This window comes from Marmota monax, unplaced genomic scaffold, assembly GCF_021218885.2.
Source record: "Marmota monax isolate L192 unplaced genomic scaffold, Marmota_monax_Labrador192_F-V1.1 WCK01_AAM20220418_F8-fsc00102, whole genome shotgun sequence".
NCBI classification, from domain to species: Eukaryota; Metazoa; Chordata; class Mammalia; order Rodentia; family Sciuridae; genus Marmota; species Marmota monax.
In genome coordinates this window covers 6943792-6968062 of record NW_026692494.1, presented here as the reverse complement: position 1 = coordinate 6968062, position 24271 = coordinate 6943792, and the positions used below count along the sequence as shown (strand labels likewise).

The following is a 24271-nucleotide window of genomic DNA, read 5'->3' as shown; positions in this document are numbered from 1 at the left end:
TCTTTATAAAATAATATGTGGTGCTGAGGATCGAGCCCAGTGCCAGGTTAGTGCATTACCACTTGAGCCACATCCCCAGCCCAAGAGATTACTATTAAATGCCAGAGGTCAGCTATTATGTTAACTTTATATGCTATCATATGGATATGCTATATTATAAGGTTTATTGCTATCATATGGATATTTCACTTAAAATGACAAGAAGCCTATTTTATTAGTTTTAGAGTGCATAATATGGATAAATTATTAATGTTAAATGCCACAGTCTAGCTATTAGATTAGTTTTAGGAGTTATAGTTTGGGTATCATATTACCTATAAGAGCCACAGGGCTAATATTTTATCAGTTTTAGATGCTACTATGGGTATCATATAAATATTAAGACCAAAGAGCAACTATTATATCAAGTTAAGATGCTATAATAAGGATGTCTATTGATATTAAAGGATACAGAGCAGCTATTATATCAATTTTAGATGCAATATTATGTATTACATTAGCTTTAAGGGCCACAGGGAAGATATTATATTAGATTGAAATGTTATAATAGGGATATTACTTTAGTATAAAAGGCTATAGGGAGGCTATAATGTTAGTTTTGGATGTTATGGCATGAATATTATATTAACATTAAATGTCACAGGGAAACTATTATATATCAGTTTTAGATGTTACACTCTTAATATCATATTAGTATTAAAGGCATCAGGGCAACTATTGTATTTGTTTTAGATCTATGACATGTATGTTATTATTTCAGTCATCTTTTTCACTGCTTTGACCAAAGGACCTGACAAGAACAATTTTAAAGGAGGAAAAGTTCATTTAGGGGCTCACAGTTTCAGAGATCTCAGCCAATAGATGGCCAACTCTATTCCTTGGGGCTTAAGGTGGGGCAGAAGAATGTGGTGAAGGAAAGTGGTGATCAGGAAGCAGAGAACCTAAGCTCAGCTCATCAAATATGTACCCCAAAGGCACAGCCTCAATGACCCACCTCCTCCAGCTACACACTATCAGCCTGCAGTTACCACTCAGTTAATTCCTTCAGAGGATTACTAATTTGGGTTAAGGCTCTCATAACCCATCATTTCACCTTTAAACTTCCTTAAATTGTCTCACACATGAGCATATCCAAACCAATTATTTGGTATTAAGGCCACAGTGCATCTATTATTTTAAATGCTGCAGTATGGATATTATATTAATATTAAAGGCCACAGGGTAGCTAATATATTTTATTAGCTTTGGATACTATAGGATGGATATCATATAAATATCAAAGGCCACAGGACAACTGTTGCATCAGTTTCAGATGTTCCAATATGAATATCATATTAAAATTAAACACTTCAGGTCAATAATTATGTACTATTAGATACTCAAGTATGGATATCATGTTAGCATTAAAGTCAACATGGCAGTATATTGATTTTAACACTATCCTATAAATATCATATTAGTTTAATGGCCACAAAGCTGATATTATATTAGTTTAAGGTGATACAATATCATATTAATACTATAGGACCTATTTACCAGTTTTATATGAAGCACGTATTTATCAGTTTTATATTTATAATATGTATATTAAATGAATATTAAATTTCATAAGAAACTTATTAAATTGGCTTCACAGGTTATAGGAATGATGTAACATTAATATTAAAGGCCACAGGACATCTATTACATCAGTTTTGGAGGCTATAATATTAGTATCAAAAGCTACAGGGGAGCTATTAGTTTAATATGCTTTAGTATGGATGTCACTTAGTATTAAATTCTATTGCACAGCTACTTACTTGTTTTAGATATTATAGTTTGCATCTATTAGTAATAAAGACCTCCGATATAATTTTTTTGCTATAATATGGAAATCGTATTAATATTAAAGGCCACAGAACAGTTATTTAATCAGTTTTCCATGCTATAGTATGAATAAAAAAACAGTAATAAAGGCCACAAGACAGCTATTGTATTAAATTTAGAGGTCAAAGTATGAATATTATGATATTAAAGTCTAGAGGGCAGCTATCATATTAGTTTTGAATGCTATACTATCAATATTAAAGGACACAAGGATGTTATAACATTAGTTTTTCATGGTATATTATATTAGCACTAAAGGCCACAGAGCAGTTATTACTTTAGTTTTAAAGAGCACAATATGTTTATCATATTACATATCATATTAAAGGGCCCAGGCAGCTACTATATTAAGTTGAGGAGCTACGGTATGGATATCATATTAGTATTAAAGTCCACAACGTATCTATTATACTAGTTTTAAATCCAACAGTATGGATATAATATTTGTCCTAAGGACACAGGACATATGTAATATTAATTTAAGATGCTATATTATGGATATAATATTAATATTTAAAGCCAGAAATCATCTATTATACAATATATGCTATTATATGGATATTATAGTAAGATTAAAAGACACAAATCATCTATTATGTTAGTTTGAGTTGCAGTAGCATGGATATCATATTGGTATTTAAAGCCACAGTGCCACTATTTTATTAGTATTGGATATACTGTAGCACAGATATCATATTAATATAAAAGCCACTGGGAAGCTATTATATTAATTTTGATGCTATACTATAAAAATTGTAATAGGTTTAAAGTTACAGGGCAGCTACTATATTAGTTTTAGATATAAATTAGCTATTATATCAGTTTCAGAGGCTACAGTACAAATATGTTAGTATTAAAGTGAACAGGTTAGATATTATATTGGCATATAAATGTCATAGGGAAGCTACTAAATTAGTTCAATATGCTATAATATTGACATTGCATTGATATGGAAGACCACAATTCAGCTATTGTATCAGCTTTAAATACTGTAGTATGAATACCTATTAACATTAAAGGCCACAGGGCACTATTATTCTAGTTTTAGAAGCTTTGGTATGGATATTTTATGGTTATTATAGATTACAGGCAGCCATTTCATCAGATTTAGATCAACAGTATATTTTATTAATATTAAAGTTTTATATTCTGTTATAATTATTATATGACTATGAAATTCTACAAGGCTGCTGTATTATCAGTTTTTGGTGCTATAGTATGTATGCACTATCAGTATTAAAACATCACTTGAAGCTATTACATTAATTTCAGAGGCCACAGTTTTTATCTCAATATTAAAGGCTACAAGGCAGCTATTATGCCAGTTTTAGATGCTACAGTATGGATATTGTGTTAATATTACAGGTCACAGAGCAGCTATTATATTAGTTTTTGGAAGGTATAGTATGGACATCTTTAATATTAAACACAACAGGCACCTATTAGTATTAGGTACTATAGCATGGATATTATTAGTATTAAAGACCACAGGGAAGCTATTATAATATTTTCTAGGTACCATAGAGCATATCATATTACCCTTGAAGGCAAAAAGGAAGCTATTTTATTTATTTTAGAGTCTACAGTATGAATATAATATTAGAATAAAAGGCTACATGGAGACTATAATGATGCTACATATGGATAAAATTAGTATTAAAAGGCTACAGGACAGCTTTTCTGTTAGTTTCAGAGGACAAAGTATTGATATTATACTAAAGTCAAAGGCTACAGGGCAGCCATTATATTAGTTTTAGATGCTATAGTATGGCTATCATATGACATTTATAGGACACAGGGCACATATTTTATTACTTTTAGATGCTATACTGTGGATATTAGTAGTAAGGACCAAAATTCAGATATTATATAAAATTCAAAGTATGTGGGCTGGGGTTGTAGCTCAGTGATAGAGAACTCACCTAGCATGTGTGAGGTGCTAGGTTTGAGCCTCAGCACCACATAAAAATAAATAAATGAAAATGAAGGCATTGTGTCCAACTACAACTAAAAAAATTTTTTTTTAAAACTTCAAAGTATATGCCCCTTTTACATATTTCATGTTGAAGTAATAACATATGTTAACTTATTATATTTTTATGCTGTCACTAGGTTCTAGGTTTTCCTTCTTAAAACGTGATCACTACACAGGAAAAAATGACATTTTGGAGATTTTATTTCAACTCATGATTTAACTTTCCTGAAAGAGTGACTTTATAAAAAATGTCTCTATTTTATTTCTATGCATACATTTTAGCAGCAATATAATCAAATATTTGTCACTGGGACAAATAGTCAAAGAACATCCATTTCCTCCAAGACCTCTACAGGAAGTGGTGAGACAAGAGAAGCAGAGGTGTCAGATCAGTCCCGGAGTGATATTAGATGCTGCTGTGTTGTGGGAAACTCTACCTTTTAGAAATCACAGGGAGCTATGGATGCCCAAACTCTTGCATGAGTATAAATCTAGTTGAAATTCTAAGTAATCTTATTGTCACTAGCTCATCATGAAGCTAATGATAACTAAAGGATCTATGGGGCTGGGGATGTAGATCAGTGGTAGAAAGATTTCCTAGCATGCAGGAAGCCCCAGAACCACAAAAGGAAAAAAAAAAGAATTTGTGTAATCAAATAGAAAATGAATAATTATTCCTCTTAAGGAAACATGTTGGACCTAAAACACTTGAGACTCTCAGAATCAAACTTCTCTCAATCAAAAACAAAGTAAGGTAAAAGTAATTTTTAAAATATTCCTTATAAAAAAATAGAAGTCCACAGAATTAAAAATTCTATAAAGGGCTAGAATGTGGTGCAAAGGCAGAGCATTTGCCTGGCATGTGTCAGGCCCTGGGTTCAATCCTCAGCACCACATATAAATAAACAAAATAAATAAATAAAATAAAAAGATCCACTGACAACTAAAAAAAATATTTTAAAATTTCTATAGAAAACTGAAAGAATATTAATCAAAAATTGAATTAGAAACACCTACTGCACAGAACTGGAGACCTGGAGGCCATGGGGAATTACATTACAAAATAACTCTGAAATAAGAAAATGAAACAATTAGCATACAAAACCTTGGACTGGTACTTAGAGTTCCCCCACTGGATAGGATCCTGGGATCATCAGGGCTCAAGGCTGACTGTCATCTGCCCTTTAACAAATTCTGATTTTATTTCAAATGTTCATGATCTACAGAGAAAATTAAAAAAGAGAAAAGTGACATTTCTAAAGTTATTTTATGGTATATCGCATTCTGATTCAGTCAAGATAATTCATCCAATGCAGGATGTCAGTGTTTACACAACGGACATTATTTGTGCACCATTACAAATATACTGCCAATTAGCACAGCAGCAAGGGAGCTGCTCATCCTAGACTAGAAGGAACAGAGTCTGGAGGAGGTGGAGGGAATGTCAGGAGGAGGAGGGGGCCTGGAAGATGGGTGGGGTCTGGAGAAGAGGCAGGGTCTTAAAGAGGAAGATGATTGGGCTGGAGTTATGGCTCCGTGGTAGAGGGCTTGCCTAGCATGTGTGAGGCACTGGGTTCAAACATTAGCACCACATAAAAATAAATAAACAAAATAAAGGCATTGTGTCCACGTGCAATTAAAAAAAAAGAGGAGGACGGTGAGGTCTGGAGGAGGGGCAGGACAGGAAGAAGGGAAAAATCTGGAGGAGAAACGGTCTGAAGGAGAGGGATAATGAGCTACAAGGGGGCAGGGCCTGGCAGATGGGTGAGACCTGAGGGAGGGACAGGCCCTAGAACATGAGTAGGATGTAGAGAGGCAGGGTAGGAAGGAGGGGGAAGGTGGTTCAGGAGGACAGGCAGGGCCAAAGAATATGGGTGGGGTCTGGAGAAGAGGCAGGACCCACGAGGGTCCCTTAGCAAGAGGGTCCTGGAGGGGTGGCTTTTTGCTAATTAAACTCTCCACCAAAATAAAAATGTGTGGCAGTGGTAGCTCAGTGGTAGAGTGCTTGCCTAGCATGTGTGAGGCACTGGGTTTGATCCTCAGCACCACATAAAAATAAATAAAATAAATGTATTTTGCCCTTCTACAACTAAAAAAAAAATTGGACAAAACTAAGCAAAGATTAAAGAAAAAATGTGGTTCATTATTAAAAATACAGGGGATGTATTTTTAATACATCCCCTGTATTTTTAATAAATTCTGGCTTTGTTAGAAGTAATATATTTAAACCTAAGTGGCTCAGAAGGCTGAGGCAGAAGGATCTTGAGTTCAAAACCAGTCTCAACAAAAGCAAGGCACGAAGCAACTCAGTGAAACCCTATCTCTATAATACAAAATAGAGCTGCCCCACACCAGGCATCTCCCTCAGGCTGCTCTGAGGAGAATGGAACACCAGGTGTCCCTAGAGACACGAACCACAAGGCTCCCCACACCAGGAGTCTTCCTCAGACAACTCTGAAGAGAAAGGAACCCCGGGCGTCACTAGAGACGTGACCCAAGAGAGTCCCCACACTGGCATCTCCTCCAGACGGCTCTGAGGAGAAGGGAACCCCAGGCCTACTTAGAGACATGACCTGTGAGGGTTCCCAACCCTGGTATCTCCCTCAGGAAACCCTAGAAACATGCCACACGAGGATCCCCAAGACAGGTGTCCCCCTTAGGCTGCTCTGAGGACAAAGAAACCCCAGGCATTCCTAGAGCCATGACTCACGAAGTCTCTAAGCCAAGAGTCCGCTGAGGCTTCTCTGAGGAGAAGGAAGCTCTGGGAGTCCCTGGAGGCATGACCCACGAGGGTCCCCAACCTGGGTGTCTCTCTCTCAATCTGCTCTGAGAAGGGAGCTCTGCCCCTCTCTGTGGAGTGACCCAACACTCCAGTGAACTGGGGCTCTCCAGGGTTGGTCCTGAGTGGGAAGCCAGCTCTCCTCACTCTCAGGGAGGCAGCATTAAAGATGGCGGCGAGGCCCTGCCCCTTCTTGACCACGCCCCTTTGGCCACGCGCAGGTGCTCCAGCCCCAAGCTGCTCACAGCTCAGAGGCGGGGCCTCACCCAGCTCCCTGGTGAATGTCAGTGCCTTCTTCCACCCTCAGCCGTTACTGAATAAAATCTGTTCCCACTGCTGTAACTAGGTCTGGCTGTGGCACCATGAGTAGTGGAATCTCAGGAGAGGAGAAATGGAGTCCAGGAGACCCCCTCCCTGCACTCCACCAGGCCAAGGGCTGCAGCAGCCTGAGCCAGGTGGGAAGAGGCACAGAGGGAGGCTTCCACAGGGAGTCTAGACCCTCACGCAGGTGCCCAAGGGCAGAGACCACCTCAAAGGCTTCTGGGACATGTAGTCTTTGAGACAGTGACTTAGCCAGGGTCTGTCCCATTTTAGAATCAGGGATTTTAAGAAAATCTGTTAATTCCCAGCCCAGGATGACCACTGTAGGAGGGTAGAAGAACCTGAGCTCAGACCAAATTCCCAGTAGCCTGTGGGAGCATTCCAGGTCATTCAGTCTGTCCTGCCTATACAGCTCTCACCATGGATGCCTCTGGGAACTGCAAGCTACACAGATGGGCTTCTCAGGGATTCTGGACAGTGTAGTCTGGTGCTCTACCCACACTGTCTTTGCCCTTCAGGACCATGGAAGCTGTTTGCCATGTGCTGGTCCAGGAACCCTGGAGGACCCTGGCAGTGGACTCTGGTGTTCTACCCATGCAGCCCTCACCCCAGAAGCCTAGGGGTTGCAAGTAGCACATTTACCCTCATAGTGCCAGGATTCTGGGTAGTGCAGTTTCGTATTCTACAATGCAGCCCAGCTGCAGAGGTCTCTGTGAGCTGCAGGCTACTCAGGCACCCCTAGTGATTCTGAACAGTGTAGTCTGGCATTCTGCCCATTCAGCCCTCACTCCAGAAGCCTATGGAGACTTCAAGTAGCACATTCACCCTCATACACCCACCCAGGATTCTGGGCAGTATAAACCAGCCTTCTACAATGCAGCCCCCCCCTCCCCTACAGAACTCTCTAGAAATTGCAGGCTACAAAGTCATTCAGGCATCCCTAGGGATTCTGGACAGTGTAGTCTGATGTTCTGCCCATGCAGCATCACTACAGTGGATTCTGGGAGCTGCAAGCCCCCAAGGATAATGGGTATTATAGCCTGGTGCTATGTTCAACTGTACAGTGACTACTTAGAGCTTGGAGCATCCAGGAATTCTGAGTATTGTAGTCAGTTCTACTCAGTCAGCCCTGACCGCAGAGGTCTCTGAGAGCTGTAGGCCATTGATTATTCTGGGTTGCGCAGTCCATCCTACCTAAGTGGACTTCACCATCAAAGCTCTGGGATCTGTGTAGCACAAGCCTGCCTAGACACCCTTGGGAGTCTGTGTAGTGCAATACAAAGCTTGCCCCAGCACTACTCAAAAGGTAGGTGTCTGGGAGCTGTAGGCCCCCAGGGATTCTGGGTAGCATAGTCCTGTCTTCTGCCTCCATAGCCCTCAGTGTGGAAGCCTCTGAGAGTTCCAGGCCACATGGACATGGGCACGTCCAAGAATTCTAGGTAGTGTAGTTCAGCTCCCTACCCTGTAGCCCTCACTATTGCAGATCCTGGAACTGTGATTCCCCCCTGAGGATTCTGGAGAAGGTAGTCCAGTGTTTTGCCTACATGCCCTTACTGCAAGGGCCATGAGAACTGAAGGCCACATGCTTGACTTGGTACTGAAGACCTCACTGTGGAAGCCTCCTGGAATTGCAGGCAGCACATTCACCAGTGTGTCCCCAGGAATTGTAGGTAGTATAGTCTGACCTGTATAATGCACAACTCTCACTTGGGAGGCCTCTGGGAGTTGCAGGCTGCATACTCACCTGGGAAACACACCTCACCAAGAACTCTGGATACTGTAGTTAAGCTCTCAGTCCAACAGTCCTCACAACAGAGGATCCTGAGAGCTGCTGATACCGAGATTTGTGGATAATACAGTCCTGTGTTTTTCCTACTCACTGCAGAAAATTCTGAAACTCAAATTCCCCCTTAGGATTGTGACTAATGCAGTTCAATAGTTTGCCCACTCACCACAGAGGATTCTGGGAGCTGCAGTCCCTGAGGGTTCTGGATAATGCAGTCTAGGGTTTGCCTGCACATTCCTGGTGAGGATCACAGGAGATGAAGACCCCATGCTTTCCCTGGGACCCTGGAGATTCTAGGAAGTGAGCTCTACCAACAAAACCATCACCACCAAATCCTCTGGGACTTACAGGGTTACAGGGTATGCAGGCATCCCCAGAGATTCTGAGCATTGAAGTCTGGTATTCTGCCCTTACAATTCTCACCCCCAGAGGCTCCTGGGCAGAGCAGGCACCCAAAAGTAATTGGCAGCATAGTTTGATTTTTTTGTCAGTACAGCCCTCTCTGCAGAGGTCTCTGCAAGTTGCAGGTCCCCAAGAATTATGGGTAGCACAGTCTGTCATTTGACCTATGTTGCCCTCACTGTAGAAGGCTCTGGTAACTGCAATGAGGATTCTGCAGTTACCCAGGATTCAGGTAGTACAATCCATCATATTCTTTGCATCTCTCATCCTAGAGGCTCCTGAGAGCTTCTTGCTGCATTTTCATGATTCCTTACCCTCAGGCCCCAGTGAGACTCCAGGCACTGGGTCCTCCCTGCATCATCTTGAGGGGGCATTTGTGTCCTCAGACACTCAAGCCACACAAAATACACTGACATACCATGATAATGAGCAGCCAAAGCCTCAGTAAGAAATACTGTTGTAAAATAAGTTCTCCTAAAATATTACCTGAGAAAGTAAAGAACATGGCAGAACTTACTTCTCAGCCCACCAGGCAGTGCACAGGAAGCTTCTTCCTCATGTTTTCCTCACATGGACCTCAGTCATCCTGAATCCACAGTGGAGCCTCCATGGGTAGGTGCCAAGGAGAAGGAAGCTCTGGTCCTCACCACAGACATATCCACCAGGCATCCCCAGTCCATGGTATCTTTCCAGGTGTCTCCCCAGGATTTAAAAAAAAAGATGGAAAAAAAAACCTCTGGTCTACACCTTAGATAGAGCCTCTAGGAGTCCCTAGATGTGGCATCTCTCAGGTGGATCCCCAGAAGAAGGAAGTTGGATTAGGGCACAGAACACAGCCCCCAAAAGCAGTTGATCACAGAAAGTTGTTCTGAGTGCCCCCTGCTGGCCACTGTGGGCAGTGCAGGATGCTGGGTGTTCACTGTTCAGAGCTGCACCCCCTTGTGCTAGGCACAATGAAGCTCTTAAATTCATAGTTCTGGCTATTCCAGGTCATGATTTTGGAAATTGAAAAGAAATAGAGCCTACCATCCTATGTCTTGATCAGAATGGATGGAGATAGCAAGTAGCAAAGTACATGACCCATACACAAAATTTCACTGATTTCCTATAATTCAGCCATCATGTAGGGGAAACAGTGAAATTTATAAACTGGAATAAGAAAAATTTTAAAGCATTAATATTTAAAATAGAGACCCCAAATTTGAAGTACTTACATGTAAATCTTAAAGTACAACCATACTTTCAGAAAATCTTGAAATGTTTATAAAGAAATCAAATGAAATATAAATAAATGCAGAGATAGTCTTTGCTCAGGTCTCAATATAATTAAGATGAAATTATCTCAAATCTGATCTGAAGATTCAGTGCATTCCAGAAATTCCCAACAAGCTATTTATAAACCTAGACTAGACAGCACTGACTGCAAAAGAATACACTTCAAGAAGCCACATATCTGGATGCCAGAACCTATCAAAATACTCCCTAGACTTGAATTTAAAATGTGAAACACTAAAACTCCAGAAGATATGCATGACCACATGTTTCATGATAAGGTTTGATATGTAGCCCCTGCAAAAAAAAAATCCATAAAAGATGGGGACGTGGCTCAGTGGTTAAGCTCTGGGTTCAATCCCAGCTACCAAGCAAACAAACAATAACAACAAGAAATCCATGAAAGAAAACCTGATGTGGACTATAGTAAATTTCTCTGTAAAAAAAAAAATCGTATAAAGGAAATGAAAAGACAAGTCAAACACTGGGGGAATCTTTGGAAGATATATGTCTAAAACAAACTTGTGTAAAAAATATACTGAGACATTCAACAATAAGAAAACATAATGGGTAAAGACATGAACAGACAACTCACAAGAAATATACGACATGGCAAAGAAGCATAGAAATGATTCTTAGTATCACCTGTCATGAGGAAAGCACAAACTAAGACCCCAAGGTGCACTGCACACCTACTGAGCTGCTAAGGTCTTTACTAAGTGTAGTATCAACCATGAGGATGATGAGCAGCCACAGGCACTCTTGTGCATTGCTGGAAGAGCACACAACAGTTCAACACTATCAAAAAACTGGGCATTTTCCCTAAAGTTAGACATGGTGTCACCACACAATCCTAAAAATATAGACAACTTCCTCAAAAATGTATATCTAGATAACAGCATGCAATTACATATAGTAGTTCTATTCACAATGCCCCAATACCTTAAGCAATCAGGATGTGCTTCAATGGGTGAACAAATAGCATAACTGCTATGAATCTATGCCATGGAGGCCCTGGTGTCTCTGAGCCGCAATCTTTAATCTTGGGGTCTCCACTACAGTTCCAGCTGCCTTCTCACTTCATACATCACACTCTCAGAGGCTGCCCACAGCAACTAACCATTTTCCTGGCCTCCCAGGTTTCCTTTGAAATCTCAGTGAAAGCCTCCATAACTCCCTAACTCCAATGTCCCCCAATCAAAAAAAAAGAAGATAATAGAAAAAGCACCATGTGGTTGATGCCAAGTTCTTTTACCATCTCAACCAGTAGGCAAGATTTCTATGACTATGGCTGTAGTATCCTCTGAGTGCCTGGCATGGTGAAACAACTTCCCAACCCCCTTGTTCAAGCAGGTGCACAAATGGTCTCAAAGAATTTTTACTTTTATAACCTTGAGCCAGAGATAGGTGAGATCTTTTCAATTCCTAAGATGCACACAAGCCATCTTTTATATTGTCTCTGGGTAAAGTAATTTAGCATCTCTGCAGTGGTGGTAATGTCCTGAACAATAACAACTTCCTTCACTCCAGTTTTACATTTTTCTGGGTAAACTGAAAATTGTTAAAATCTTTCTGCTCTGCTTTCTGATCTGATCCACAGTAAATTTGACTAAAGGTCACCAGCAATATCCATCTCACTACCTGAATGCTGTGTTGCCTTGAAATTTCCTTTGCCAGATTAATTAGTTGATCACCTTTTAATTCAACCTCATAGAATGTCTCAGGACACAGGCAAAATGTAGACAACTTCCTAGAAGGGTGTAATATGAATGCCCTCTAGTCGTATTTCAACACAGCCCTCTTCCTCTGAAACCTTACAACTCCATTCTTTGTTTTTTACAATCCTATTGGCATTTTAAACTTCTGAGAACCCACCAGAATCCCTCATTAAGCTCCACCTGCAGCATACTAAACCTTTCCCAGCTTTATCTCTAAATATTTCAAACTTCCTCCCCCCAAAAAAATCTCCAAAGACTACTGAATCGTATAGGTTATTCATAGCAAAAACCCACTCACTGATTTAGTCAGCTTTTTCACCACTGTGACCAAAAGATCTGAGAAGAAAAATTTTAAAAAGGAAAAGCTTATTTGCTGCTCATGGTTTCAGAGGTCTCACTACAAAGACACACAACCCAATTGCTCATTTAAAAGAATTTTTTTTTTTTTAGTAATCAATGGACTTTTATTTATTTATATGCAGTGCTGAGAATTGAGCCCAGTGCCTCACACATGCTAGGCAAGCACTCTACCACTGAGCTCTTGGTCCAAATTGAAGCAGAACATCATTGCCAAAACTGTAGAGAAGAAAAGCTGGCAAACAAGGAGAGGGAGGGAGGGAGGGAGGGAGAGAGAGGGGGGAGAGAGAGAGAGAGAGAGCACTCTTCTCCCCAGGGACAAAATATTAACCTCAAAGGAATGCCACCATTTACCCACCTTGTCCAGTTACACCCTACAGTTACCACCCAGTTAATCCCTATCAGTGGATAATTAGGTTAATGCTTTCATTAAGTTGGTGCACTGATGTAGGTTAATGCTCTCAGGATCCAGTCATTACACATTTAAATTTTATCTCATTGACTCACATGAGTTTTTTAAAGGATAACTCATATCTAAACCATAATAGCTATGGATACCATAAAAACATGAAAGGACACAGGGCAGCTATTATATTAGCCTTAGGTGCTACACTATGGATTTCATATTAGTATTAAAGATCACAGGGAGATACTATTTTGCTTTAGATGTTATAGTATGTATATTATATTTGGATTAGAGACCACAGGGCAGCTATTATATTAGTTTTTTACGTCATTTTGTGAATATTATTTTAGTATTAGAGGCCATGATGTGGACATTATATTAATATGGAAGCTGTTATATTAGTGTTCAAGGCTACTCTATGGACACTATATTTGTATTAGAGGCCACATATGGTCACAATAGCATCAAAGGCTACTATGGATAATACATTAGCATTAGAGGCTGCACACAGACAACATGTTAGCATTATCACTCCACCGTAACAGGATTATGACACTGCCATATCCAGGAAGGTGGCACATACCCTCTGGTGGTCATTAGGACCCAGCACAGAATGCTTCAATTCAGTGGTATATGGGCACCCCATGACATTCCTGAGAAATGGATGAAATTCAGTACTGTATCTAGATTACTCAAGGCCATGATTTTGGAAATTCAAACTAAAATGAAACCCAGTATCCTTGTTTTTTAAGAAATGGTGATTGAACAAATTATTCAAACCTTATTAAGTGAAATGAATGTAGACACAAACAGAAACTCCTACAAAAATTAACTCATAATAGTCCACAACTAAAATGTGATAAAACTAAAAAAAATCTGGAAAGAAATAAGAAAATCTATGTAATCTTAGATTTAGTAATGGTAGTGTATATTTGTTTCTGGGGGGTTTGAATGTAGGGCCTCACACTTGCTGTACAAACTTTCTAATACTGAGCTACATCGCCAGTCCTTGCTGATGAGATTTAACTCACAATACCAAATACCAACTGACTGAAAAAAAATACCAATAACATGGACTTTATAAAGTTCAATTTTTTACGAAGTGCACTGTTGCATGCCAACAACCCCAATTACTGAAAAGGTTGAGGCAGGAAGATTGCAAACTTGAGCCCAGCCTAGGAAATTTTTTAAAGGATGGGATTAGCTCAGTGGTAGAGCACTTGCCTAGTTTATGTGAGGCCTGTGGTACAATCCCCAGCACCACACACACACACACTCATACATGCACACATGCACACACACAGACACACACACACACACACACACTTTTTTCCTACTCTGTAAAAGATGGCACATAGTTATACAAAATGATGCTCAGCATCCCATATCATCAGGGAATCATAAATTAAAACAATAGTGAGGTAGTATGGCACATCTTTTAGAACTACTGAACTAAAGAAACAGCAGTGCACCAACAGCTGCAGGATGTGAGATACCAGCAGTCTCAGGCATTACTAGGAGAACATGTGGCATGGCCATTTTGGAAGATGATGTGCCAGTTCTTCCCAAAGCAAAAAAGTCCAATCTATAACCCAGTAGTGTCCCTATAAATCATCTTCTTTTAGAGAAATTCTTTGAAAAACTATGTCAAAACAAAACTAGCATGTAATTATGAATAGCAGCTCTATGATGCTGATCAGATCATAAATAAGAATGTCCTCCCAGGGCTGGGGATGTGGCTCAAGTGGTAGCGTGCTCGCTTGGCATACATGCAGCCCAGGTTCGATCCTCAGCACCACATACAAACAAAGATGTTGTGTCCGCCGAAAACTAAAAAATGAATATTAAAATTCAAAAAAAAATGTCCTCCCATACCTGAATGCATAACCAACACAGAATATAAAGGAATGAACTACCACCCTACACAGAGAAATAGATAAATTCTACCTGGTACACTAAGTGAAATAAGCCAGGCTGAAGAGGCTACATGCTGTATGGTTTACCTTTTATGACATTCTAGAAAAGACAAAATTACAGAGGAAGACTTGTGCAGGATGAGGCCCAGGTGCCTCCCAGCACAGGAGTCTCCATCTACATGGAGTTGCGGTGCACCACCCTTCCTGTGGTTTTTCTCATGACCATCCTCCATCCTGAAGCTTCCCTAGAGCCCACCAAAAGTCCTTATTAAAGCACAAGCCCCTCCTAGGCCCCCAGGAGATTCTGCAGGATTTAGGAGCTCTGTGCAAATAACCAAGGTAAAAGAATCAATATTAGGACAAAAAAATGCTCCAAACACCTCTGTCACTCAGCAAATATGAAGATTTTAGGAGTGCTGCACCAGGAACTGGGTGCAGAGGCTGAATGTGTATTTCTTATTATGTCACAGCCCATAATCTGGAGCAATAATGAATTCATTGCTCATAATGGAACAATGAATTAATTATATGGCAGAAACTGGGAGCTAGATTTCCCACTGATGGGGTGAGAAGTTATGATAAACAAGGGGTGAAGGCAGAGGGATCTATGTCATAATGGGTCAGAATCCACTGATTGCAGATCAGTATAAACTCACATTTTGCTTAATACATTCACAGATGGTTCCACATAAACATAGTTATAACTAGGGGGTATGAAAAGATTAGAATACACATAAACTTCTTTGCATTGTCAGTTGTGTGGATCAAGATGAAATATTTTTTATACACTGTTTAAAGACTTTTATTTTATTTGTTTATTTTTATGTGGTGCTGAGGATCGAACCCAGTGCCTCACACATGCCAGATGAGTACACTGCCACTGAGTCACAACCCCAGCCCCTGCCAGATGAAAGATTTTAATATCACTCTCCAATCAAGGAGCCATGACTCTTTGAAGAAATGGCTGATACTAAAAGTAAGACAGTAAATATATAAGTCAGGGTAATTTAAATATCAGAAAGAAAAAACTTTGGGACAAAACCAGAAAATATGTTAAAGGACAACAGGAGAGAATGGAAAGAATTCCCAATGGTTAAAGTAGGGATAAATTGAGCAGGAAAGTATTTTTTAAAAAGGGGGGGGGGGACAAAAATCAGCTTAAGCAAATTATCCAGATGACTGATATATATAAATGACTGAATACACAAACAAATGAGGTTGAGTAGAAACCTCTTGTGCAGAAGAATTCTATAGAATTGAGAGAGACACAGTCATCAAGGAGGTAGAGCTAACTCTCTGATCCCTAAGCGTGGGCTCTGCATTACGACTTCCTCCCGAAGAACAGACAATGTGGACATGCAAAAAAAGAGTAACTTCACAGTAAGAAACCTGAAAAGCCCTTCCTCAAGCAGGTGAGCACAATCAATACTACCATTTCACCTTGAGGGCATGAGATGATAGAGCTGCTTTTCATCTCAGTGACCAGCTTCCCCCAGTCCAATAGCCCCAGGCTAAATATGAGAAACACAAGGAAACCTGAAAGACACTGCCTCAGCCAGGTGAGCACAGTCAATACTAATAGGACAATAAGGACAAGAGATGACAGAGCAGCTCTTCACCTCTGTGACCTGCCTCCCCCAGACCCACAAACCCCAGTTTAAATATGAAAAAAAGGAAGATTCAAAAAAAAATTATAAAAATACCTGACAAGTCGTCCTCAATGCTCTCAAGGTCATCAGAACAAGGAAGTTCATAGAAACTGTCACCCCAAGAGAAGTCTATGGAGACATGATGACTGGATGTCATGTTGGCTCCTAGATGGGATCCTAGAACAGGAAGACACAGAACTGAGAATCCAAAGGATATGTGACTTCAGTTAATGTTAACATACCATTATTTTTTCTTCATGACAAATGGTCTAAGATGTTAACACTTTAGAGACAGCTCACCTAAGTCATAACAAGGGAAGAAACCAGGTTGAGGCTACCTGGGAAATCTCTGCACTTTCTTTTCAATTTCTGTATAAAAATAAAACTAAGCCTGGCATGGTGGCACATGCCTGTAATCTCAGCATCTTGGGAGGCTGAGGCAGGAGGATTTCGAGTTCAAAGCCAGCCTCAGCAACTTAGTGAGGCCTTAAGTAACTCTGTGAGACCCTGCCTCTAAATAAAATATAAAAAAGGGCTGGGGATGTGGCTCAATGATTAAGCGCCCCTGGATTCAATCCCCAGTACTTCCACACCAAAAAAAAAAACATTAAACTACTCTAAAGTAAAACCTTAGGACATGGTTATATTTTCTCAAACACTTACTTGTTTAATTATTCATACAGTTAATTACTGGTAATTGACACTCTTAGCTAGTTCTGTATTTTATTATGAACATTCATAACACAAAAATCAAATAGTTCAAACTAATATAAAATTCAAAGTATGTGCTTCTTTTACATATTTCATGTTGAAGTAATAACATAAGTAAACTCCTTATATTTTTACGCTTTCACTAGGTTCTAGGTTTGCCTTCTTAAAACTTTATCACTAGAGGAGAAAAAATGACATTTTAGAGATTCTATTTCAACTCCTGGTTTAACTTTCCTGAAAGAGTGACTTTATATAAAAAAAAGTCCTAATGGAAATTGACTCACTGTGACTGAATCATTTATCCCAAAGAATCCTTGTCTCTATTTTATTTCTATGCATACCTTTTTAGCAGCAATATAATCAAATATTTGTGACTGGGACAAATAGTCAAAGAAATAGTCATCTCCTCCAAGAACTCTGCAGGAAGTGGTGAGCCAAGAGAAGCAGAGGTGTCAGCTTGGTCCAGAAATTATATTACATGCTGCTGTGTTGTGAGAAAACACTCTACCTTTTAGAAATCACAAGGAGCTATGGATGTCCACACTCTTGTATGAGTCTAAATCTAGTTGAACTTCTAAGTAATTTTATTGTCACTAGCTCATCATGAAGCTAATGACAACTAAAGAATCTATGGAGCTGGGGATGTAGAAAGATTTCCTAGCATGCAGGAGTCCCTAGGACCAACACCTGGAACCACAAAAAAAAAAAAAAAAAAAGAATTTGTGTCTTATTTTTTGTAATCAAATAGAAAATGAATAATCACTCCTCTAAAGGAAACATGTTGGACCTAAAACACTTGAGACTCTCAGAATCAAAATACTCTCCTTACAATGTATTTCATAGCTAGATCACCATAAACAGTGGTGTCACGTCATAAACCATGTTCACATTAAGCATACCATCAAAAAACAACAAAAAGGCTTTATTGACTGTTGATAAGAAAAATGAACATAATCTAGCTTAGAAATTATTAACACATTGGAAACATATGATACTGACATCAAAATCCTCCAGGACAAGCCAGACACTTTGACTCATGCCTGTCATCTCAGCTATTTGGGAGGATAAAGCAGAAGGATCACAAATTTGAGGCTGACACTAGCAATTCAGCTAGACCCTGTCTCAAAATGAAATTGTAACAAAGACTGGGGACATAGGTAGTTCAGGGCTTGCATAGCACAAGCAAGGCCCTGGGTTTAATCCCCAGTGCCAAAAAAAAAATTCTCCAGGTGAGACATCTGACAACTATGGAAGGTACAGAACAAGGCAGAAGCCATTATGTCAACCTCCTCAAAATGATTAAAGTAAACCTGCACTTTGTTCAGCTCACAACACTAACATGTCTGATTTCTGCTTCTAATAATTCAAATGAAACCATTTAAATATGATCAAAAGTGCATGTACTTTTCTAATGAATCCAACAAATATGAGAGAGATACTCAACTGCATTCTGAAAGCCACCTTATAAGCACACAGGGGCACCAACATTAGGATACAATGTAATCATGGCATTTCCTACATGAAATACCCCTAAATACTAATAAATACATAATTTCAAAAAAAAGACAAATTTCTGAAATCAAAAGCAAATTGATACATTTTTAAATAATATTTTGAACAGAGGCAAAACACTTAAAGAGTTCTCCCACAAGAATTTCTGACAACATAAAGTATCATGCTCATTAGAAGGCCCATCCCTTTGTATGCAAGGAATAAGAGAACTTTCTGATGAATATAGAACTTTAATAGGACATATGGAAATGCTTTCTAAATTTGAAAAGAAGAAAATATCTGTTTTTTAAAAAGCTTATTTTTAGTAAATGTATCTGAATTACAAAAAAGCAGCTACTGACTTGTCTCTTACATTTTGTAATGATTTGCATCTCAGGAGATTTCATCTATAGTGGTTTTAAATATCATGAAATATCAATAGTTAACATTAAAAATATCATCATCCCTCTTCTCTTTTAAAACTGATTTGAAATTTTCTTAGAATAATTGGAAGAGGCACTTTGGTATATGTGTATATGTGTAAATACATGATCTTTTTTAAAATTTTTTTATTTATTTTTAGTTGTAGTTCAACACAATACCTTTGTTTTATTTACTTATTTTTATGTGGTGCCGAGGATCAAACCCATGGCCTTGCACATACTAGTCGAGTGCTCTACTGCTGAGTCACAATCCCAGCCCCAATACATGATCTTTTGAAACTATCTCTCATGCTTGAGTCCTGTCAAAGACATCTTCTGTGTGTGTGGTGCTGGGATGGACTCCATGGCCTCTCACATGCCAGGCAAGTGCTCTGCCACTGAGGTGCACACCCAGTCTCAAACATGTCTTAATAAATGGAAATTAATTAAAATCATTTGATTATGAGCCTTTCCAAACAAGACAATTCTCTCTAACAAAACAATTCTCTCAATCAAAAACAAAGTAAGCTAAAAGAAATTATTAAAATATTCCTTATTGGTGTAATCAAATAGAAAATGAATAAAAAATAGAAGTTCACAGAATTAAAAATCCTAAACAGGGCTAGAGTTGTGGCGCAAAGGCAGAGCATTTGCCTGGCATGTGTTAGGCCCTGGGTTCAATCCTCAGTACCACATATAAATAAACAAAATAAATAAATAAAATAAAAAGATCCACTGACAACTAAAAAAATATTTTTAAAATTCTGTAGAAAATTGAAAGAATATTAATTAAAAATTGAATAGCAAAAACCTATTACACAGAACCAAAGGCCATGGGGAATTACATAGCAAAATAACTCTAAAATAAGAAAAATAAATCAATTAGCATACAAAAGCTTGGACTGATACTTAGAGTTCTCCCACTGGATGGGATCCTGGGATCATCAGGGCTCAAGGCTGGCTGTCATCTGCCCTTTAACAAATTCTGATTTTATTTCAAATGTTCATGATCTATAGAGAATAAAAGAGAGAGAAAGGTGACTTTTCTAAATTTATTTTATGGTATGTCAAATTTTGATACTAGTCAAGATAATTCATCCAATGCAGGATGTCAGTGTTTATACAACAGATGTTATTTGTGCACCATTAAAAATATAATGCCAATTAGCACAACAGCCAGGGAGCTGCTCATCCTAGACTAGCAGGGGCAGAGTCTAGAGGAGGGGGACGGAAGGTCAGGAGGAGGGGGGAACCTGGAAGATAAGTGGGGTCTGGAGAAGAGTCAGGGTCTTAAAGAGGAGGAGGGTTGGGCTGGGGTTATGGCTCAGTGGTAGAGCACTTGCCTAGCATGTGTGAGGCACTGGGTTCAAACCTAAGCACCACATAAAAATAAATAAACAAAATAAAGGCATTGTGTCCATGTGCAACAACAAAAAAATTTTTAAAGAGGAGGGGTTAGGTCTGCAGGAGGGGCAGGACAGGAAGAAGGCAAAGATCTGGAGGAGAGACAGGGTCTGAAGGAGGGGGAGAATGAGTCACATGGGGGCAGGGCTTCACAGAGGGGTGGGACCTGAGGAAGGGACAGGCCCTGGAACATGAGTAGGACCTAGAGGAGAGGCAGGGTAGGAAAGAGGGGGAAGGGTGGTTCAGGAGGACAAGCAGGGCCATAGAATATAGGTGGGGTATAGAGGAGAGGCAGGGTCTGGAGGGGAAGGCCTTAGCAAGAGGGTCCTGGAGGGGTGGCTTCTTGCTAATTAAACTCTCCACCAAAAGAAAAACTTGTGGCTGTGGTAGCTCAGTGGTAGAGGGCTTGCCTAGCATGTGTGAGGCACTGGTTTTGATCCTCACCACCACATAAAAATAAATAAATAAAATAAATGTATTGTGCCCTTCTACAACTAAAAAAAAATTGAAAAAAAAAAAGTAAGCAGAGATTAAAGAAAAAGAAAAATGTGGTTCATGAGTTCGGTTCCACAAAAAACATGAGATGTATTTTTAATAAATTCTGGCTTTGTTAGAAGTAATATGTTTAAACTCAAGAGGCTCAAAAGGCTGAGGCAGAAGGATCTCAACTTCAAAACCAGCCTCAGCAAAAGCAAGGCATGAAGCACCTCAGTAAAACCCTGTCTCTATAATACAAAATAGGGCTGGAGATATGGCTCAGTGATCACATGCAACAACAACAACAACAAAAAAAAAAGATAAGTACTGAGTTCAATCCCCAGTACCCAAAAACAAAAATTAAAAAAGTTTTTTAAAATGACATAGTGGGCTGTTAACATATGTACTTTTCAATTTTTTTCTACTATTTTAACACTGCAAGAAAAAGCAAACCATTTAAACACTAAGGAAAACAAGGAAGTGGACTGGGGTCCCCTTCCCTTAGGCTGTACATTCCTCCCTCCCTACACATTCCTCCTTCCTCTCCAGCCAGGTTCCCTAGAAACCACCCTGGGTCACTATATTAAGATGATGAGGGTCATAGCCTAAGGAAGGGTCACTGCTGCACAGGGAGCCAGGATGAAATTGTGAAGGACAGAGAGGGGCTGACAGCCAAGGATGCCCTCAGCTCTCAGGTCCAGGACAGGGTTTGCTTCTCATGCTTCCCACCATCCCCTCACCAGCTGCCAGACCTGCCAGAAGCTTCTGAGCCATCTCTCTGAGGCTGCTCTAAGGAAAAGGGAATCACAGGTGTCCCTAGAGACATGACCCATGAGGGTCCCCATGCTACGCATCTCCTCAGGCTGCTCTGAGCAGAAAACCCCAGACTTCTCTAAAAATATAACCCATGAGGGTCCCCAAGCCAGGCATCTTCCCCAGGCTATTCAGAGGAGAAGGGAACCCCAGGCATCCAAAGAGACATAAACCACGAGGGTCCACACACCAGGCATCTCCCTCAGGCCATTCTGAGGAGAAGAAAAGCCAGGGCCTACATAGAGTTGTTACCCACAAGGCTCCCCACATCTGGCGTCTCCCTCAGGCCAATGTTAGGAGAAGGGAACCCCAGGCATCCCTAAGACATGACTCACAAAAGTCCCTAAGCCAAGAGTCCGCGCTGAGGCTGCTCTGAGAAGTGAGCTCCCTGAGCCCCTGGAGGCATGACCCACCAGAGTCCCCAACCTGGGTCTCTCTCAATCTGCTCTGAGAAGGGAGCTCTGCCCCTCCAAGTGGAGTGACCCAACACTCCCAGGAATGGGGCTCTCCCGGGTTGGTCCTGAGGGGGAAGCAGGCTCCTCACTTTCAAAAAGGCAGCATTAAAGATGGCGGCGAGGCCCCACCCCTTATTGACCACGCCCCCTTTGGCCAAGCACAGCAACCCTGGCAACCCCCCCAGGCAGCTCTGAGGAGAAGGGAAACCGGGGCTACTTAGAGACGTGACCCAGGAGGCTCCCCAGGCCTGGCATATCCCTCAGGCTGCAGTAAGGATGAGGCTGCCCTGCAGTGTCCCTAGAATGTGACCCAAGAGGGTCCCCAAACCAGGCGTCTCCCTCAGGCTGCTCTGAGAAGAGAACCCCAGGCATCCCTAGAGACATGACTCACAAAAGTTCCTAAGCCAAGAGTCCACTGAGACTGTTCTGAGGAGAAGAGAGTTCCGTGAGTCCCTGGAGGCATGACCCATAAGAGTCCGCAACCTGGGTGTCTCTCTCAATCAGCTCTGAGAAGGGAGCTCTGCCCCTCCCTGTGGAGTGACCCAATACTCCAAGGACTGGGACTCTCCTGGATTAGTCCTGAGGGAGGAGCCAGCTCCTCACTCTCAAGGAGGCGGCCTTAAAGATGGCGCTGAGGCCCCGCCCCTGGCTGGCCATGCCCCCTTCGACCACGCACAGCAACCCTGGCGCACAACAACCCTAGCGTCTGCCCCAGGCCGCTCAGAGGAGAAGGGAACCCCCAGCCTAATTAGAGACATGACCCCCAAGGCTCCTCAGGCCTGGCATCTCCCTCAGGCTGCTGTAAGGGTGAGGGAGCCCCCCAGTGTCCCTAGAATGTGACCCAAAATGGTCCCCACACCAGGCATCTACCTCAGGCTACTCTGAGGAGAACAGAACCCTGGGCGTCCCTAGAGACATGACACAAGAGGGTGCCCGCACCAGGCGTCTCCCTCAGGCCACTCTGAGTTGAAGGGAGCCCCAGGCACCCCTAGAGATGTGGCCCACAAGGGTCCCCACACCAAGTGTCTCTCTCAGGCTGCTGAGGAGAAGGGAACCCCGGGCATCCCCAGAGACAAGACTCACGAAAGTCCCTAAGCCAAGAATCCACACGCTGAGGCTGCTCTGAGAAGGGAGCTCCGTGAGCCCCTGGAGGCATGACCCATGAGAGTCCACAACCTGGGTGTCTCTCTCAATCTGCTCTGAGAAGGGGGCTCTGCCACTCCCTGTGGAGTGACCCAACACTCCCAGGACTGGGGCTCTCCCGGGTTGGTCCTGAGAGGGAAGTCAGCTCCTCATTCTCAAGGAGGCAGCATTAAAGATGGCGGCAAGGCCCTGCCCCTTATTGACCACGCCCCTTTGGCCATGCGCTGTACAGGAGCTCCTCCCAGCTCAGAGGCAGGGCCTGTCCTGGCTCCCTGGTGAATGTCAGCACCTTCTTCCACCCTCAGCAGTTAATGAATAAAATATGTTCCCACTGCTCTAACTAGGTCTGGCTGTGGCACCTGAGGAGTGAAATCTCAGAAGAGGAGAAATGGAGTCCAGGAGACCCCCTCCCTGCACTCTACCAGGCCAAGTGCTGCAGCAGCCTGAGACAGGCAGGCAGAGGCACAGAGGGAGGCAGCTACAGGGAGTCTAGACCCTAAGCCCAAGGGCAGAGGCCAGAAACAGACCACCTCAGAGGCTTCTGGGATGTGTAGTCTTTGAGACAGAGTGACTTAGCCAGGGACTGCTCCAATTCAGAATCAGGGGTTTTAAGAAAATCTGTTAATTCCCAGCCCAGGGTGACCACTGTAGGAGGGTAGAAGAACCTGAGCTCAGACCAAATTACCAGTAGCCTATGACAGCATTCTAGAACATTCAGTCTGTCCTGCCTGTCCAGCTCTCACCATGGATGCCTCTGGGAGCTTCAGGCTACACAGATTCAGGGTTCTCAGGGTTTCTGGACAGTGTAGTCTGGTGCTCTGCTCACACAGTCTTTGCCTTCAGGACCATGGAAGCTGTGTGCCATGTGCTGGCCCAGACACCCTGGAGAACCCTGGCAGTGGACTCTG

At 41.4% G+C, this 24271-nt stretch overlaps 1 long non-coding RNA gene across 2 annotated transcripts in view; it reads right to left on the bottom strand.

The window, feature by feature from the left end:
- Positions 1–23516, bottom strand: part of LOC131424173 (uncharacterized) — a 29313-nt gene extending 5797 nt beyond the window's left edge. The window contains exons 1-5 of one of the 2 annotated variants that reach the window (XR_009226799.1): positions 23304–23516; positions 19963–20082; positions 16502–16624; positions 9647–9733; positions 4947–5061 (exon numbers count right to left, since the gene is read on the bottom strand). This is a non-coding gene — a long non-coding RNA (uncharacterized LOC131424173). The remainder of the gene's footprint in view (positions 1–4946; positions 5062–9646; positions 9734–16501; positions 16625–19962; positions 20083–23303) is intronic. The other variant, XR_009226798.1, reaches the window with a different exon arrangement.
- Positions 23517–24271: the final 755 nt, after the last annotated feature.